Source organism: Lampris incognitus, chromosome 2 (genome assembly GCF_029633865.1).
Source record: "Lampris incognitus isolate fLamInc1 chromosome 2, fLamInc1.hap2, whole genome shotgun sequence".
NCBI lineage: Eukaryota > Metazoa > Chordata > Actinopteri > Lampriformes > Lampridae > Lampris > Lampris incognitus.
Genome location: NC_079212.1, coordinates 2,435,442 through 2,451,415, shown reverse-complemented (window position 1 = coordinate 2,451,415; position 15,974 = coordinate 2,435,442).

Genomic DNA, 15,974 nt, shown 5'->3' with positions numbered 1-15,974 from the left:
CACATACGTACATACCAAGAGTCGGCAGGAGGTCAGTTTCCTCAGCGAGGAACCAGACTTCATCTGTTCAGTTTAAACTTCCAGGTCACTGATGGGTTAGTCGGCACTGATTTTAATGTTAAGGAGACAAGATGTGGGAGGCATTCGCTTAGCTGTGGCGGTAAATGTTTGATAGATTTGCTGCAGGTATTAAAAAAATCTCACTCTTGTCATTTTCATAACGTTTCCTCAGACTGTTATGTTTTTCTTTTCCCAAAACTCCAAACCCAACTTGGGAACAGCAGTCGGAGGTGGACAGGTTTTATGTAAATAGTATGTGCTCGATAGCAGAGTCCTGCTGATGCTGTGAAAATTCATCGACAATTGTTGCCGATATTATTTGTTCCTTATTTGTCTTTTTGTTAATTGGGTGCTGTGTTTGCCACGGGACCTGGCCTGACTGTTGTTGTGGTTATTGCTGTACAGAGCCGATGGAGCTCCTACTGTAAGCCTTGTGCCGATGCTGTAAATATCTCTCTTTACTCGAAATGCTTTTAAGTGTAAACCACCAGCCAAGTGGATTTACAAAGTGCTGTCAGTGTTCACGTCCAGTTTGCTCTAGAAAAGAAAGATGCTCACCATGTTAGCCCTGTCAACTCAACCATGGTTACCCAGCAACAGCCGTGGAGCCAACATGGCTGCCCATAAACAGCTCCAGCCAAATACCTTCAATTTGACTGACACCGATCTGGCCCCAAATCAAATCTTTAGAAGAAATGATTGACCAGACTAAACTAAACCCAACTTTGGCACTTCCGAAGGGTTCAAGATTTCGAGACCTGGTTGGACAAAATGAGAAGAAACCTTTTTCCAGACTTGAACAGAGGAAGCTGATCACCGATGTGTTAATGTGTTGGCGAACTTACCAATACATCTGATTGGCTTTTTCTTATAAAACTGTCCGTTTCCTCATCTGGAGTTTGATGAAGCTGTATGTCAGCAGAGTTTGAGGTGTCTGGAGTTGGATAAACTGGTTTACAACGCGCTGCAAAATGAAAACCTGACAAATCTCATCTTTTTCCGAATGCATCAAGCTGATGTCAAGGCATCTCCAATGAATATCGGTTTACTTGCCTTTACTGTTTCAATTCATTTGATGATAGAGACCTGTTTTAAGAGGTGATGTGACTATTGTCAACTTCCTTCTAAACAGGAAGTAACTTATAGCTAACCTTATTGTATAAGTAGTTTGGCTTTTTTCAAGCTCTTGTTGCTGAAGAAGTCTCCTCTCTTACACTTTCCCTTGTTTTCAGCCAAACGTTTTTTCAGGACTGAGTCACAGTTGGGATGATGTGTTGAGATGAACACCGCAGTCGGTGTGTAGATCAGATGAACGGTAATATTGGATGGAATCTGTGGAGCTAAAAATACCCTGACATCAGCTGGATGTTGTGAAGACGGGATAAAACCAGATATCATCTAGTTTGGTTCTCTTTTCAAGTGAGAGCAGTGATGTGAACACAACACAAAGCCATTTTCTCTCCTGACTGTTCCTCCTTTTAAAGCATGGCAACACTTCTCAGTCTATTTTTCTATACCCGACACAAAGAGCAGACATTTCTATATATGTAATGTGAGATGTTTTTCGACAGACAAAGCCTTAAAGACAGGAAGAAGGCCACTGTTTCCTTAATTAATAGTACTCACAATATGCATCGTTTCAAGTGTGTGTGATGCAAATACAAAAAAAAAAAACCCAAGCCATTTATCATTCAAAGTAAAAGCTGATATGTAATGAGCATCTTGCTTTGGTCAAAGGTTAGACTAGAACACCTAACGTCAAGCTAACATCTCTCACCAGCAAATTATTTTAATGTTCTTATGAAGTAGATTTTATACTGATTGCTGGGAAGCATTGCATTCTGGGAAGTTTGCAGTCTCCTTCGTCTTCTTTTGGCTTGTTCCCTGTTTCTCAGAGGTCTCCATAGCTTTCTGGCTGATGCATCCCTCTCCTGCAGTCCAACCCTCCTCATGTCATCCCCTGTCTGGTCTCTCCATCTTTTCCTTGGTCTTCCTCTTTTTCTTTTGCCTGGTATTTCCAGATCCAATACCTTTTTTCCTATATAGTCGATGCCTCCTCTCTGTACATGTCCAAATCATCTCAATCTTGTCTCTCTCAACTTCTCATCCATTCCTCTGATCTTGAACGTAGCTCTCACTTCTTAATTTCTCTTCCGGTCTTTTCTAGTTACTCCCACGGACCAATGCAGCATGTTTATCTCTGCTACCTGTAATGGAGATTCTAGCCTCACTGTTGTTGTCACTGCCTCCATACCATAGAGCATGGCAGGCCTGACCATTGATTTGTAAACCTTGCCTTTTACCCTCAATGGCATTCTTTTGTCACAAAGTACTCCAGCTACCTTTCTCCATGAATTCCGCCCAAATTGTGTCCTTTTCTTGACTTCCTTCTTACAACCGCCTTCTGTCTGTATTGTTGATCCTAAGTACTTGAATTCATTAACTTCTGGGACATCTCCTAAGGTCAATCCTGGACTTTCTCCTTGCTTATTTATACACAGGTACTCACTCAGTCTTTCTTCTGCTGATCTTTAGTCCTCTAATCTCTAGAGTTTCTCTCCAACCTTCCCTTGTTCTCGCTTGCTAGCATGATGTCATCAGCTAACATCATGCTCCATGGTGGCTCTTTCTTAAGATGTTCTATGAGGCTGTGCATCAGTATCACAAACAGGAAAGGGCTCAACACCGATCCTTGATGCAGTCCTACCTTTACCTCACACTCGCTTGTTGTTCCCACTGCACATCGAACTATGGTCTTACAGTCCCTATACATGTCCTGAATTATGCTGATGTAATTTTCTTCCACTCCCTTCGCTCTCAAACAATGCCACAACTCCTCTCTCGGTACTCTGTCATATGCCCTCTCCAATTCAATAAATACGCAGTGCAATTCTTTCTGTCCTTCAATGTATTTTCCAGCTAAGGTCCTGAGTACAAATATTGCATCTGTGGTACTTCTTCCAGGCATGAATCCAAATTGTTCTTTCCCTATAGTCACTTCCTCCCTAAGTCTCACTTCAGTCACTCCCACGACTTCATTGTATGTCCCATCAATTCTAAACCTCTCTAGTTGTTGCAACTTTGAGCGTCACCTTTTTTCTTGTAAATTGGTACCACTATGCTCTTTCTTCATTCATCTGGCGTTTTCCCAGTCTGTATTATGTTGCTGAAGAGTCTAGTCAGGAACTCTATGCCAGTACCTCCTAAGTATTTCCAGACTTCTGCTGGTATATTGTCCGGTCCCACAGCTGTTCCATTTTTCATTTGTTGCAACACTTTTATCACCTCATCTCTTGTAATCTCTCCCACGTCCTCTTTGTTCCTTGGTGGTTCATCTGTCCTTCTTTCTCTGGTATTCTCTTCATTCATTTGGTGACTGAAATAATCCCTCCATCTCTGTAAAATTCTTTTGACAGTACTCCTCCATCTGCATCCTTGATCAGTTTTCCCTGTTCGACATCCTTGCTTGCTCTGTCTCTCTGTTTGGCTGTTCTATATATATCCCTCTCTCCTTCCTTTGTATCTAGTCTTTTGTACAGGTCCTCGTATGCGCTTGCCCTTGCTATTGCTACCACCCTCTTAGTTTGTTTCTTAGCTTTCTTGTATTTGTTGTTGTTTTGCTCATTCTTGTTTTTGTCCGGGTTAATTTTGGCCAACTTTTTCTTCATTATGCAGTGCTGCACATCTTCCTCCTACCACCAACTTTCCTGTCGCTTGTTTTTATTCCCTTGAGATTCTCCAACAATTGCCTGCCTGCTTCCCTTAGTCCTTCTACTGTGCTATCCCAATCTAGGGGCAATCTATCTCCCAACAGCTGTCTTACCTTCATCCTAAAGCTTTCTCTACAAGGTTCCTCGTCAGCTTCCACCATTTAATCTTTGATGCTGCTGGTCTTTGTACTCCAAGTTTGCTTCTTGTCTTTATTTGGCATATCAGTTGTCTTGTTTTGTTACACACTCACTTGGTATTACTCTGCAATTGACAGCTTCCCTCAAGTGTTGCCTTCTGCATAAAATGTAGTCTATCTGCATAGTTCTGCCTCCATTCTGGAAGTTTGCGATCTGATTTTCCCTCTTTTTAATATATGTATTAACTATAGCCATATCAGTCCTTGTAGCAAAATCAACTATCAACTCCCCACCTGCATTTCTCATTCCAAACCCAAATGTTCTCATGACGTCCTCATCGCCACCATTTCCTTCTCCCACGTGTCCATTCAAGTTTGCTCCAATGAAAACTTCTTCATCCCCTGGTATGCCTGCCATTACATTGTCCAGTTGTTTCCAGAAATTCACATTTTCTTCCTCATCGCAACCCACCTGTGGTGCATACGAACTTATTATGTTTGCCAGCTGTCCATACAAATCCAACCTCATCCAAATCAGCCTATCCGATTCCCTCTTTACTTCTATGACTTTCTGTTGTAGCTCTCTGTCTAGGATTATTCCCAGTCCCACACCATTCCTTTTACTGTCTGTCCCATAAGAGTATATTTTATAATCTCCTCCAATCTCTCTTGCCTTGCTTCCTTTCCACTTTGTCTCCTGAACATCATTTGTATTCTTCTCCTCTTCATCATGTCTGCTATTTCTCTCCCGCTGCTTGTTATTGTCCCAACATTAAGTGTGGCCATTCTGAAGTCTTTCTTCTTCAATTGTCTCTTCTCTCTTTTGTCTTGCTCATACACCTCCTCTCTTCAGTCTTTTCCTACATGCCCCAACAGGTGCATAGTTTCCATTAGTACCCTGTGAGGGCACAGCACCAATGGCGGTCATTGTTAACCTGGGCCTTGACCGATCCGGTATGCCATTCCTGGTCTTAACAATGATTTGGCAGGATTTTACATTATGAGGGGGGCACAGGTAAAGCACTGGATGCCATCCCAGTATTCATGGACTTAGGCCCATGCTTGTCGCCTGTTGCAGTTTGCAGTCTCCATAGCTTTTTTTTTTCCTTCAAAATTAGAGCATTCTTATTTTCAGTTATACAGTTGTAGACAGTGGATGGCGATTAAATTATTGGCTACAGAATATTTCAAGTTACCCAAAAATGCTTAACAAAGTAAATTAAAAAACAAAACATAAAACACTGAAAGGGCATTGAAACATAACGTTGCGTATCGTTTGCTATGAAACAGTTTATGTTCTAATGCAGACAATAGATCTTTCTGCAAGGCTCAGGCTTCAGCTGAGTCTTGGTGAAGTCCTGGAGCTCATTATTGATGTAGAGGTTCCGAATAAAGCCGTGGAAACTGGAACCTTTCTGGATCTGCCAGAGTCGAAAAGCTGCTGAGGACACATCCACTGGCAAACCCCCCACGTATAGCGGCACCTCCCCATTGAGGGGCCGCACTGAGTCGCCATAGCTAACCTCAAATTCTTAAAAATGAATGCCAGTCAGAGATGGTCTCAGCTGCTTCAGATTGAGACTTCTTAAAAGGATGGCATGTTCCATACACCATCATGATAGACAACACTGGTTGAAGGTGTAATGGACATGTCTGGGCAGTTAGCCATGGCAGTTACACTGCTCTGTAAGTCTACCAGGTGTGTGTTTTGTTGGTAAATTAACAAAAATGGTTTCAGTTCAACACCCTTAACAGCTGTTAACATCCATCATCCCAAATACTGACTGGCTGAGACTCTGTTTAAACTGATTGTATGTAACCTGCTGACCTTCATTATATTTGATTAATCGTCACATGTCGGAATATGTGAAATCCGACCAGGATCAATAGTCCTCACAGCACAGGAAGACAGGAACCATCTAATATTTACTACTACAAATTAAAACTTATGAGCAAAGAATTCCATTTTTATACATCCGAACCTGCTTCTTTATCCATTTAAAAGCCTCTCTACCTCTCCTGAGTAACTCTCCATCCCTGTCACTTTTCTGTCATCCATCATTCGTGGGTCAGAGGAATATTTATTCCATCTGTTGGGTTGCTGTTGATCTTTGACCTCTTAACCATTGGCTGTTTATAAACTTGGCGATTGAAAAGTTGAAGCATGTCTTATTGTGACACTGTTTGGATCCATTAACTGTCCAGAATATGAATGTAGAATTTACTTAACAGATTTAATCTCCGGGAAGCGAGCGCTCCCTGGAAGCTTCACAAAGTCCCCATAGCTTCAGAGAGGCTGTGGGACAGGACTGCATTGTGTATGGTTTTACTGAGAACTTCACTCTCAAACTTTATTTCATAGCATGGGACTGATTATCTTCATTCCAGGTGCTGGAATTGAACTGCAAAACTACCAGTCAGGACGTTCAAGGACTTTGGAGAGTCTCTTGGAGTTAATCTTCAGACTGTAAATGGGCTTTTTCTAATCAGCAGGTTGTTTGTGGAGATGTTTCTATGTATAAACACACACACATACATACACACATATATATATGTATATATATATATATATGTATGTATGTGTGTGTGTCTGAGACAACTGTTGTGTGTCTGCAACCTGACTGGTGGCTGACAGGTTTCGCAGATGATGTGATGTTTTTGTGGCCTATCGTTCCTCAGATGTGTGGCCCCGCCTCTCCCTGGCTGCTATAGGCTGACCGGGGGTTTATTGATGTAAAGGGGCGGGGCTACCTCTATTTTTCTGAAACAATGTTCTAAAACTGATCTATTTACTGGAAAGACAGAAAAACTATTTTTATGACCATGACTTCCATTTTGTTCGTGTAAATGTTCTACAGATATTCCTCTTGTTTTGTACCAGCTGAGACTAGAGCTAATATGGAGAGTCCACAAATAAATCCTATTTTGTTCTGTAAAAACTCCGGACCATCTGTCTGTCTGACTATATCTATATCTATCTACCTATATCTGTCTGTCAATCTGTGGTTACACTTTATTTGAGGGGGTGGGAAATTACCTAGTAATAAGGTGGTAATTATCAATATCTTAGAAATGAGGTTGAAATTACCTTGGAATTTGGGTTAGGGTTAGCTGTAAAATGACCTGTAAAAACTACCACCTTATTACTAGGAAATTACTAGGCAATTTCCGACCCCCTTAAATAAAATGCTACCCAATCTGTCTGTCTACCTATCCATCTGTCTATCTGTATCAATTTATCTACCTGTCTATCCGTCTGTTACGTTCCCGTTAAAGGTCCAGGGGATGAGGGGGAGTAACAAAGGAAAGAAAAGTGTCCCGGGGGAATAAAGGTGGGAGGCGGAACCAGGTGTAAAAACAAAACAAGTTTATTATCAAAAATTAATCCTAAATCAATATATACAATAAAAAGGCAACTAAAAACGCTGGCTCTTAACTAAGCAGGCTTAGATAACAAAACGAACTCAGATCAGACCAAAAAGAAAGAAAGAAACCACAACACTAACACAGATTTCACCCTCCTTCTCAAGGAGTATAGAGTACTGACACAAGAGCTCGCTGTCTGGCTGCCAACAATGGCCCACTGGCCGTCTCTCTCTCCAAGGTATATACCCAGCTGATGAGGAATTGGGGGCACCTGGGCTCAGCCAGCAGTTCCACAGGAGGCGGGGCATTGTTCCACAGGAGGCGGGGCATTGTTCCACAGGAGGCGGGGCATTACCTGGAGAGGGAAAATTACAGACACGCAGCACTAGGGCTAGAACACCGTCTATTCGTATCTATCTATCTGTCTGTCTATCTGTTTATCTATCTGCCTATCTCTCTGTCTGTGTCTGTGATACATGTTTGTGTCTGATACAGATGTGCATGTTTGTGTCTGATACAGATGTGTATGTTTGTGTCTGATACAGATGTGTATGTCTGTGTCTGTGATACAGATGTGCATGTTTGTGTCTGTGATAGATGTGTATGCCTGTGTCTGATACAGATGTGCATGTTTGTGTCTGTGATACAGATGTGTATGCCTGTGTCTGATCCAGATGTGCATGTGTGTGTCTGTGATAGATGTGTATGCCTGTGTCTGATACAGATGTGCATGTTTGTGTCTGTGATACAGATGTGTATGCATGTGTCTGATACAGATGTGCATGGTTGCGTCTGTGATAAAGATGTGTATGCCTGTGTCTGATACAGATGTGTATGTCTGTGTCTGATAAAGATGTGTATGTCTGTGATATATGTGCATGTTTGTGTCTGTGATACAGATGTGTATTTTTGTGTCTGGTACAGGTGTGTGTGTGTGTGTGTCTGATGTGTATGTTTGTGTCTGATACAGATCTGTATGTCTGATACAGATGTGCATGTTTGTCTGGAATAAGGATGTGTACGTGTGTGTCTGTGATACAGATGTGTATGTTTGTGTCTGATACAGATCTGTGTGTCTGTGATACAGATGTGCATGTTTGTCTGTGATACAGATGTGGATGTGTACGTCTGTGATACAGTTGTGTGTTTGTGTCTGGTACAGGTGTGTCTGTGATACAGATGTGTGTCTGTCTGTGATACAGATGTGTATGTCTGTGTGTCTGTGATACAGATGTGTATGTTTGTGTCTGATACAGATGTGTATGTTTGTGCCTGTGATACAGATGTGTATGTCTGTGCCTGTGATACAGATGTGTATGTCTGTGTCTGATACAGATGTGTATGTTTGTGTCTGTGATAAAGATGTGTATGCCTGTGCCTGTGATACAGATGTGTATGGCTGTGCCTGTGATACAGATGTGTATGTCTGTGTCTGATACAGATGTGCATGTTTGTGTCTGTGATAAAGATGTGTATGTCTGCGTCTGTGATACAGATGTGTATGCCTGTGCCTGATACAGATGTGTATGCCTGTGTCTGATACAGATGTATGTTGTCTTTGATGTATGTGTATGTTTGTGTCTGATACAGATGTGTATGTTTGTGTCTGGTACAGGTGTGTGTGTGTGTGTCTGTGATACAGATGTGTAGGTCTGTGTCTGGTACAGGTGTGTGTGTGTCTGTGATAGATGTGTATGTTTGTGTCTGATACAGATCTGTATGTCTGTGATACAGATGTGCATGTTTGTCTGTGATACAGATGTGTACGTGTTTGTCTGATACAGATGTGTATGTCTGATACAGGTGTGTATGTTTGTGTCTGATACAGATCTGTATGTCTGTGTCTGATACAGATGTGTATGTTTGTGTCTGATACAGATCTGTATGTCTGTGTCTGTGATACAGATGTGCATGTTTGTCTGTGATACAGAAGTGTATGTCTGTGCCTGTGATACAGATGTGTACGTCTGTGATACAGATGTGTATGTTTGTGTCTGGTACAGGTGTGTGTGTTTGTGTGTGTCTGTGATACAGATGTGTATGTTTGTGTCTGGTACAGGTGTGTGTGTGTGTGTGTCTGTGATACAGATGTGTATGTCTGTGTGTCTGTGATACAGATGTGTATGTTTGTGCCTGTGATACAGATGTGTATGTCTGTGTGTCTGTGATACAGATGTGTATGTATGTGTGTCTGTGATACAGATGTGTATGTTTGTGTCTGGTACAGGTGTGTGTGTGTGTGATACAGATGTGTATGTTTGTGTCTGGTACAGGTGTGTGTGTGTCTGTGATACAGATGTGTATGTCTGTGTGTCTGTGATACAGATGTGTATGTCTGTGTCTGTGATACAGATGTGCATGTTTGTCTGTGATACAGATGTGTATGTTTGTGTCTGTGTGTCTGTGATACAGATGTGTATGTTTGTGTCTGATACAGATGTGTATGTTTGTGCCTGTGATACAGATATGTATGTCTGTGCCTGTGATACAGATGTGTATGCCTGTGTCTGATACAGTGTATGTTTGTGTCTGTGATAAAGATGTGTATGTCTGTGTCTGTGATACAGATGTGTATGCCTGTGTCTGATAAAGATGTGCATGTTTGTGTCTGTGATACAGATGTGTATGCCTGTGTCTGATACAGATGTATGTTGTCTTTGATATATGTGTATGTTTGTGTCTGATACAGATGTGTATGTTTGTGTCTGATAAAGATGTGTATGTCTGTGTCTGTGATACAGATGTGTATGCCTGTGTCTGATAAAGATGTGCATGTTTGTGTCTGTGATACAGATGGGTATGCCTGTGTCTGATACAGATGTATGTTGTCTTTGATATATGTGTATGTTTGTGTCTGATACAGATGTGTATGTTTGCGTCTGGTACATGTGTGTGTCTGTGTGTGTCTGTGATACAGATGTGGATGTTTGTGTCTGTGATACAGATGTGTATGTCTGTGTCTGGTACAGGTGTGTGTGTGTCTGTGATAGATGTGTATGTTTGTGTCTGATACAGATCTGTATGTCTGTGATACAGATGTGCATGTTTTCTGTGATACAGATGTGTACGTGTGTCTGATACAGATGTGTATGTCTGTGTCTGATACAGATGTGTATGTTTGTGTCTGATACAGATCTGTATGTCTGTGTCTGTGATACAGATGTGCATGTTTGTCTGTGATACAGAAGTGTATGTCTGAGCCTGTGATACAGATGTGTACGTCTGTGATACAGATGTGTATGTTTGTGTCTGGTACAGGTGTGTGTGTGTTTGTGTGTGTCTGTGATACAGATGTATATGTTTGTGTCTGGTACAGGTGTGTGTGTGTGTGTCTGTGATACAGATGTGTATGTCTGTGTGTCTGTGATACAGATGTGTATGTTTGTGCCTGTGATACAGATGTGTGTGTCTGTGTGTCTGTGATACAGATGTGTATGTGTGTGTGTCTGTGATACAGATGTGTATGTTTGTGTCTGGTACAGGTGTGTGTGTGTCTGTGATACAGATGTGTATGTTTGTGTCTGGTACAGGTGTGTGTGTGTGTGTCTGTGATACAGATGTGTATGTCTGTGTGTCTGTGATACAGATGTGTGTGTGTGTCTGTGATACAGATGTGTATGTTTGTGTCTGATACAGATGTGTATGTCTGTGTGTCTGTGATACAGATGTGTATGTTTGTGCCTGTGATACAGATGTGTATGTCTGTGTGCCTGTGATACAGATGTGTATGTCTGTGTGTCTGATACAGATGTGTATGTTCTGCTGTAGGAAACTTTTTGCAGCTTTTCTCCTGCAAACATTCTGACTGCACAGACGTGTGTTTTGGGTGCTGGAGGAGGAGACAGCAGAACATAATGAACATAATGTGTTTTAGAGACAGGCTGAGACAACACGACACTGGACGATGTGGACGGACGGATGTAAGAAGCGACGTCTCTGACAGAAGGACGTGAGCTTTCTGTTCTTCCGTCTCCCTTTGGAGACAAGTAGAGGAACGATGAGGGTTGAGAAACCAGTTCTACTGTTACCTGTTCAGTGTCAGCATATACTGGTGTTCTGGACAGACAGACAGACAGACAGACAGACAGACACACATACAGTCATACAAACAGACAGACACACATACAGTCATACAGACAGACAGACACAGCCATACACGCACACACACACACACACAGACACACACACACAGCCATACAGAAAGTTATTGTGAACACTGAACAGAATGGATTAAAAGTTGAATCAGCACATTTGAAAAGTCAGAGCTGCTTCCTGTAGACAGATGGAGAGAGAGAGGGAGAGAGAATGGCAGAAAGAGAGAACGGTGGAAGAGAGCATGGTAGAAAGAGAATGGTAGAGAGAGAGAGAATGTTAGGAGAGTGGTAGAAAGAGAATGAATGGTAGAAAGAGAAAGGTAGAGAGAGCCTGGTAGAAAGAGAATGGTGCAGAGAGAGAATGGTAGAGAGAGAGAGAATGGTAGGAGAGTGGTAGAAAGAGAATGAATGGTAGAAAGAGAAAGGTAGAGAGAGCCTGGTAGAAGAGAGAATGATAGAAGAGGGAATGGTAGAGAGAGAGAATGGTAGGAGAGTGGTAGAAAGAGAATGGTACAGAGAGAGAGAATGGTAGGAGAGTGGTAGAAAGAGAATGGTACAGAGAGAGAGAATGGTAGGAGAGTGGTAGAAAGAGAATGAATGGTAGAAAGAGAAAGGTAGAGAGAGCCTGGTAGAAGAGAGAATGATAGAAGAGGGAATGGTAGAGAGAGAGAATGGTAGGAGAGTGGTAGAAAGAGAATGGTACAGAGAGAGAGAATGGTAGGAGAGTGGTAGAAAGAGAATGGTACAGAGAGAGAGAATGGTAGGAGAGTGGTAGAAAGAGAATGAATGGTAGAAAGAGAAAGGTAGAGAGAGCCTGGTAGAAAGAGAGAATGATAGAAGAGGGAATGGTAGAGAGAATGGTAGAAGCGAGAGGATGGTAGAGAGACAATGGTAGAGAGACAATGACAGAAGAGAGAGAATGGTAGAAGCGAGAGGATGGTAGAGAGAGAATGGTAGAGAGACAATGACAGAAGAGAGAGAATGGTAGAAGCGAGAGAATAGTAGAATGGTAGAGAAAGAATGGTAGAGAATGTGAACACAGACAGATGTGAACACAGACAGACAGATGTGAACACAGACAGGTAGTTTTGTGGACATTCAGCCTTCTGACTGGTTTCGGTTGATGACACCATGAGGTCAGAACACACACACACACACACACACACACACACACACACACACACACACACACACACACACACACACACACACACACACACACACACACACACACACACACAGATAGTACTGAGTCAGCAGTGATGAGTTTTTTGATCAATAATATGACCACACTCACCCTGTCTCTCTGTCTGTCTCTCTCTGTCTGTCTCTCTCTGTCTCTCTCTGTCTCTCTCTCTCTGTCTCTCTCTGTCTGTCTGTCTGTCTGTCTGTCTGTCTGTCTGTCTGTCTGTCCGTCTCCTCCCCAGAGAAGGCAGCAGTCCGGTGTTCGTCTCCCTCCCCATGTGCTGGACCATGGAGGAGGAGCATTGTTGTTATTTCCTAGCAAAACAGAAACACTGACATGGTTGTGTGTTCTTACAGGAAGTTCGTGTCTACACGTCTTGTGTAGCTTTATCTGCTGCTGGTACCACTGGGTTTCCCATGCCGGCGACACTCACTACACAAACTTCTTCATCTCAACTTTGACACCACCTGACTGCTGTCACTCAAGCGTGACGTACAAAAACGCTGACAGCTAGTTCGTGGGGGGGTCTGAACGGACAACCCCAAACACAAGTTAGAAACTAGGTGAGGCTCTAATTCATCGGGAAATAGGGAAGAAACTCTAAGTCAGAAAGCCCAAAGGTAAGACAGGGTGGTGTACTGGGCTAGACAAGCAAGCTGGCTAGCTACGTTACGTACTTACACTTGCTTACACCATCATTCCTGCTCCGCTCTCCTGGTTGTCAGGAGCAACTGCGAGACAGCCACGAGGTGGGCGAGCCCAGGGGCGAGGTTAACATGGTATGGTCCAGCAGAGGGGTGCAGGACATCGTTGGAAAACAAGTAGGAATGACATTTTAAGTAGTTCGACTGTCTGTGTTGTTCTGTTACCTTTTTTGGCGAGGGAGTTAACATTATCATTCATGATTCATTTTTGGGGGGGGGACAAATTCACCTCTTCTAAATATTGAGGGGGACATGTCCCCCCTGACCCCCCATAAATTACGCCTGTACTTGGAGCTGAGGAATAAAGTTCAAACTCGCCTTCGTCTCCTGTGTTTTTCCTCCTCGTGCCACACTACAAGCTTAACAAATGAAAGCTGGGAAGATAAATAAATAAATATTTGGTTGTAACTATCATGATATTTCATCCCCCCCCCCCTTATCAGCTTGGGCGAGGCACGGCCTCCCCTGACTGCACATCACCGTGTCCAAGATAACGCAAGCTTGACCCGCTGAAGTGGCATGTGGATATATTCAGCGGTAGCCCTGCGTCTTGTAAGCGTCGTAGAACGGCTTTCAGTGCGTTGCCATGGTCACCTGGAGTTGACCCCAGATGATGACGTCGTCCAGGTAATTGGCTACATTTTCAGAATCGTGGGCAGAAGCAAGGCCATACGCCACAGAAGCGAGGCCACACGGCAAAGAAGCGAGGCCACACGGCACAGAAGGGAGGCCACACGGCACAGAAGGGAGGCCACACGGCACAGAAGCGAGGCCACACGGCAAAGAAGGGAGGCCACACGGCACAGACGCGAGGCCACACGGCACAGAAGCGAGGCCACACGGCACAGAAGGGAGGCCACACGGCAAAGAAGCGAGGCCACACGGCACAGAAGGGAGGCCACACGGCAAAGAAGCGAGGCCACACGGCACAGAAGCGAGGCCACACGGCACAGAAGCGAGGCCACACGGCACAGAAGGGAGGCCACACGGCACAGAAGCGAGGCCACACGGCAAAGAAGCGAGGCCACATGGCACAGAAGGGAGGCCACACGGCACAGAAGGGAGGTCACACGGCACAGAAGGGAGGCCACACAGCACAGAAGCGAGGCCACACGGCACAGAAGCGAGGTCACACGGCAAAGAAGCGAGGCCACACGGCACAGAAGGGAGGCCACACGGCACAGAAGCGAGGCCACACGGCACAGAAGGGAGGTCACACGGCAAAGAAGGGAGGTCACACAGCACAGAAGGGAGGCCACACGGCACAGAAGGGAGGTCACACGGCACAGAAGCGAGGTCACACGGCAAAGAAGCGAGGCCACACGGCACAGAAGCGAGGTCACACGGCAAAGAAGGGAGGTCACACAGCACAGAAGGGAGGCCACACAGCACAGAAGGGAGGTCACACGGCACAGAAGGGAGGCCACACGGCACAGAAGGGAGGCCACACGGCACAGAAGGGAGGCCACACGGCACAGAAGCGAGGCCACACGGCAAAGAAGCGAGGCCACACGGCACAGAAGGGAGGCCACACGGCACAGAAGCGAGGCCACACGGCACAGAAGCGAGGCCACACGGCACAGAAGGGAGGCCACACGGCAAAGAAGCGAGGCCACACGGCAAAGAAGCGAGGCCACATGGCACAGAAGCGAGGCCACACGGCAAAGAAGCGAGGCCACATGGCACAGAAGGGAGGCCACACGGCACAGAAGCGAGGCCACACGGCAAAGAAGCGAGGCCACATGGCACAGAAGGGAGGCCACACGGCACAGAAGCGAGGCCACACGGCACAGAAGGGAGGTCACACGGCAAAGAAGGGAGGTCACACAGCACAGAAGGGAGGCCACACGGCACAGAAGGGAGGTCACACGGCACAGAAGCGAGGTCACACGGCAAAGAAGCGAGGCCACACGGCACAGAAGCGAGGCCACACGGCAAAGAAGGGAGGTCACACAGCACAGAAGGGAGGCCACACGGCACAGAAGGGAGGTCACACGGCACAGAAGGGAGGTCACACGGCAAAGAAGGGAGGTCACACAGCACAGAAGGGAGGCCACACGGCACAGAAGGGAGGTCACACGGCACAGAAGCGAGGTCACACGGCAAAGAAGCGAGGCCACACGGCACAGAAGCGAGGTCACACGGCAAAGAAGGGAGGTCACACAGCACAGAAGGGAGGCCACACGGCACAGAAGGGAGGTCACACGGCACAGAAGGGAGGCCACACGGCACAGAAGGGAGGCCACACGGCACAGAAGGGAGGCCACACGGCACAGAAGCGAGGCCACACGGCAAAGAAGCGAGGCCACACGGCACAGAAGGGAGGCCACACGGCACAGAAGCGAGGCCACACGGCAAAGAAGCGAGGCCACATGGCACAGAAGGGAGGCCACATGGCACAGAAGGGAGGCCACACGGCACAGAAGCGAGGCCACACGGCACAGAAGCGAGGCCACACGGCAAAGAAGCGAGGCCACACGGCACAGAAGCGAGGCCACACGGCACAGAAGCGAGGCCACACGGCAAAGAAGCGAGGCCACACGGCACAGAAGGGAGGCCACATGGCACAGAAGCGAGGCCACACGGCAAAGAAGCGAGGCCACACGGCACAGAAGCGAGGCCACACGGCACAGAAGGGAGGCCACATGGCACAGAAGGGAGGCCACACGGCACAGAAGGGAGGCCACATGGCACAGAAGCGAGGCCACACGGCACAG